The sequence below is a fragment of the Penaeus monodon genome, chromosome 5 (genome assembly GCF_015228065.2).
Source record: "Penaeus monodon isolate SGIC_2016 chromosome 5, NSTDA_Pmon_1, whole genome shotgun sequence".
Lineage (NCBI taxonomy): Eukaryota > Metazoa > Arthropoda > Malacostraca > Decapoda > Penaeidae > Penaeus > Penaeus monodon.
Window position 1 is genome coordinate 29253831 of NC_051390.1, and position 5000 is coordinate 29258830.

Below are 5000 nucleotides of genomic sequence, written 5' to 3' on the forward strand. Positions count from 1 at the left end.
GTCCACTTTAAAGCTCTTCAAGCGCATAACACTCAAAGCAGTTCAGGAGTCCATTGGCATATGCCCGAGGGCAAGGCAGAATTCCATCTCCTTGGAGACATTAGAGGCCACTGAAGTGTGTCACAAGGCTTGGCTGAATGGTAATCAAGTCTTGCGTCACTCCATTGTGCATAGGGCTCGGACCCTGCTGAGAAGGGATAAGGAACAGTTCATCAGGAATCTTGCTGAGGAGGTTGAGGGCCATTTCTTGGTAAATGACCTTCGCCCTGCCTACCAAGCCCTGAGAAAGCTGAACTCTAAGCCCTTCTCACAGTTGACTGCAGTCCGATCAGCAGATGGACGGATCATCTCAGATCATATTGGGGTTCGTGAACGTTGGGCTGAGAATTTTGAGCAGTTGTACCAGGTATACCCTCCAACAGTTAGCTTGGATGCAAGTGATGTCACAGTGCCTGTGCTGGACTCACTCATCAGCGAGGAACCTCCTACCCTAACAGAGGTTAGGATGGTGATTTCTAAGCTGAAGAGTGGGAAAGCTGCAGGCATATGTGATATCCCTGCTGAACTGCTAAAGGCTGGGGGTGAACCTATGGCTCGGGGCCTGCATACAGTCCTGACTGCCATCTGGCAGTCTGGTTTCATTCTCCCTGACCTGCTGAGGGGCGTGGTCATCCCCCTCTGGAAGGGGAAAGGGGATCGTTGGATTGTAGCAACTACCATGGCATACCAGGCAAGGTTCTCGCCCACTTCTGAAACGGATCCGCAACCACCCACTGAGGCATCAGAGATCGGAGCAGTCTGGATTTACTCCTGGCAAGTCAACGATAGACCGTATACTAGCGCTTCGAGTAATTGTGGAACGCCGTCGTGAGTTTGGTCGCAGAATCGCTATGGGAGATCCGACACAGATTATTGGCCTAATAGCAAGCCTTTATACTGGTACTGAAAGTGCTGTAAAGTGTGGTGGGGGTCTGTCGAATTTCTTCCCTGTTAATTCAGGGGTGAGGCAAGGCTGTGTCCTTGCACCAACACTTCTCAACACCTGTATGGACTGGATAATGGGTAGAGCTACTAGCCAAAGTCAGTGTGGAGCAACACTAGGCAATATCAAGGTCTCAGACCTTGACTTTGCCGACGATGTTGCTATCCTATCTGAGTCCTTGGAGTCACTGGTGGCGGCTCTAAATGCATTTAGCAATGAGGTCTCCTGGACCAAGACCAAGATTCAGGACTTTGGGGGTCTGTTAGGGGATCCCGTTCAGTCAATCCATGCTTGCGGTGAGGACGTTGAAGTTACAGAGAGTTTTACATACCTTGGTAGTGTAGTCCATATCTCTGGGCTGTCAGTCCAAGAAGTCAATAGAAGGATTGGTCTGGCAACAGGAGCCATGAACTCGATCAACAAGAGCGTTTGGAGATGTCGGTACCTATACAGAAGGACCAAGCTGCGTGTCTTCAAGGCCTTGATACTGCCAGTTTTGCTCTATGGAAGCGAAACCTGGATGCTATCCAGTATCTTGGAGTCTCGTGTTGATGCCTTTTGTAACAAGTCCCTTTGCCGGATCATGGGGTACAGTTGGCAGGACCACGTGTCCAACCGGCAGTTACACCATGAGACTGGCATGGGACCTGTTACTTGCATAATCCGGGATCGCCAATTCAGGCTATATGGGCACTTAGCTCGTCTCCCTGTGGACGACCCTGCCCATCAGGTTGTCTCTCTGTGAGACAACCCTGGGTGGAGGAGGCCTGTGGGATGACCCAGGAGATCTTGGCTTGGGCAGCTCAACGAGACCTGTTGCAAGGAATTAGAGATGAGCCGTGGGCCTGCCTGGAGACTCGCCTCGAGGGATCCTCTTGGCTGGAAGCGAAGGGTGGATGCGGCCATGCGCCCCCGTCGGCGTTAGGCCCCTGATGATGATGATGAACTTAGATTCTGGGACTATCAAGAGTGAATCAGTAAGCGTAGTAAGCATGTAGGAACCACAGTGGCTTCGTCCAGGGCCTGTCGACCTGCTTGCTCCTTCTGTCGCCCATTCCATTGGAGACTCTGAGACTGGTAAATGTGTGTTAGTAAGCGAGGAGAGGTGACACCCAGCTGTGATGGCTGAGGGTCCCTTACCGCCTTTTTGCCACTGCCCATCCCTCTTTGCATGATTCCATTCCCAAACCTGTATTGCAAATACTTTAATATGGTTTCTTCAAAGGAAATTCAGATGTTAGGCAGGAGAGTGAATCCAGAGAAGAACGCAATATTATATATATATAATATATATCTGTATATATGTATATATATTTATATATATATATATATATATATATATATATATATATATATATATATATATATATATCTGTGTGTGTGTCTGTGTGTTTATGTATATGCATATGTATATATAGGTATAGATATAGGTACAAATGTATATATGCATATTCATATACATATACATACATACATACACTGTAAGGCATGGCTACCTTATACAATGATTGGTAGGACAGTGATAGTGGTATACGGCTCAGCTCTTTATTGATGAAGAATATAACAAGTAATTGAAAATACGAGACAATGTCTGGAACAAGTGTTGAGTGCGGTGGTGTGGCCCGGCCATCGGAGGGCTGGAGGCGGATGGAGTCCTGGATGGAACAGTGATGGAGTGCACACTGTAGATTGGGTTATTCTAGGACACAAATTAGAGATTTGGCATTGGAAATGTGGTGTGGAACAGCAACTGCAGAACATCTACTTTTTCAGGGGGGGGAGGGGACAAGGGGAGGTCACACCCCCTACTGTTTCCACTACTTGCATCTGCTTATTGACATGCCATAATGCTCGGCCACTTACTCACGCCTTACCCTCAAGGCACCATTTAATGTGCCTCAAGAGGCGACCATTTCTGTCTGGACCTGATTGGCTGGTCATTTGATCTTATGTGCACTATCCTCGATCTATCTTTGTGGCTGCTCGTCCTTGTCATCCTTTTCTTTTTCTTTTTGGTCCTTGGTGAAATCCACTGTCCTCGATGCCTACACGTTCCCGAAGGTCTCGCTCAGGTCCTCCTCAGATTCGTCTAGACTTCCTCATAGTCCTCATCCAGGTCTAACTCGGCTGTGTATTCATACACACGTCCTCATAGATCTCGTCCAGGTCCTTCTCAGCTGCGTGCTCGTCTATACGTCCTCAAAGCCTTTGTCTGGCTCTATGGGTGTCTGGGCAGGCAGCTCCCTTAAACAGCATCCCGGGGTGACAGGTACCTGCGCTGGCGAATTCTTGGTCCTGTGCTGGATCTATGGGCATCCCAACAGGTGGTCCCCTTCCACTACATAATGGGGCTATTTAATGCCTGCTCTGACGAGCTACTGGTCTGCAGGCCTACGATATGCAGGCGATCATCCAGTGAGGTCCATCCCCACGGCATCCTTTAGTGATTGTATCTGCAGAAGGTTCTTCCTATGGTGCCTTGTCCGAGATCCTCGGTCCAAATGCTCTGCTTAATCACTGAACCAGATCATACACGCAAGGGCCAAGATAGTAAAAAAAAAGAAAGGCAACAGAAATGGGGATGTTGAGTGATACTAGCCGGTTATTTATATAAATATGCGTCTTTTTTCGCGTTTTGTGTTTTTATTTCACAAAGATAAAGAAGAAAATAGGAGAGGGAGATGTAAGCAGAAATCCATAAGGACCCTGCCTGAACTACATCTGTCTTTGTGTGTATATAAGGGAAACGAAAATGGCAGTGGATTCACTTGCACCGTTTGTTGTCACATAGTGAAAGACATATATGTAAAATAAGAAATGTGAATTAATGTTGTCACTCGTCACGACTGGAAAAATAGCGCCAAAATGGATACATGCCGTGCCGACCGACCGGAAGTGAGGGAAAGTGAGGTCAGGTCGAGACCGGAAGCACGCTATAGTGAGAGTAGATATAGATGCATGATATTCCTGATAAAGATAAATGTAACCGGTAAGAGAATTAAACGAACTGAAAGAGTAAGAACGAGTGAATTTCTAACAGTCAGTCGCAAAACTTGTACAAGAAGAGTATGAAGCACATAGAATTTCGTGAAATAACAGCGAAATCAAGTTAAGTCTCAGTTTTAGGCAAATCACAAACGTGTTAAATTCGTTGTAGTTGCAACAATATAGATTTATAATAATGAGAGAAATTTATTAAATACTTTATGAGCAATGTTTCGTGTTTATTGGCAAATACCATATTCTCTCAGTAATGCGATATAATGTTAAAAGATAGAGTGCGAACGCTGTCATTTCCTGTCACAAACATTCCTAATCTTAACAATTTTATCCAGCAAAACTAATGTGAGAGTGACTGCACATATAATCTATATGACTTGACACATATAGGAGAAGGGAGGAAAAAATTAAAGGGCTCATTCCGTGTACTCAAATGGTTTTGAAGCCATGGTCGTATCTGGAAGCGTTGGTCGAGCGGATCTCGGAAATGTGATTATTCGTGTTCCGATCCTAAAGGACGCAACTAATACCAGACTGTAAAAGGCTGGTGGTTGGGCTTCGATATTGGTTAAACAGCTTGACTCTTTATTGATATAGAGTACACACAAATATTGGAACATGATACGAATATCTGTGTGTTGTGTCCGGTCAGCCAGCCCTGGGTGGGGGAAGTCAACTGGACACGGTGATTTCTGGAGGCGAATTGGAGTCCAATCAAGGTCAGCTATAATCGTCGTCTCGTCCCCCGCTGAGGCGATGGTTCCAAATTCGAACTCCAGATCGCCTCCAGAAACTTATCTCATTATCTCACTAGTATAATGGCACATCCCTTCAGGCACACACACACACACACACACATCACTCACTCACTCACTCACTCACTCACTCACTCACTCACTCACTCACTCACTCACACACACACACACACACACACACACACACACACACACACACACACACACACACACACACTCACACACACACACACACACACACGAGTATATGAAATGTATTCTTA

The 5000-nt window shown here is 46.2% G+C and overlaps 1 protein-coding gene across 1 annotated transcript in view; it reads left to right on the top strand.

Moving 5' to 3' along the window:
- Positions 1–5000, top strand: part of LOC119573150 (insulin-like growth factor 1 receptor) — a gene marked incomplete in the record, with an annotated part of 105500 nt that overhangs the window by 2457 nt on the left and 98043 nt on the right.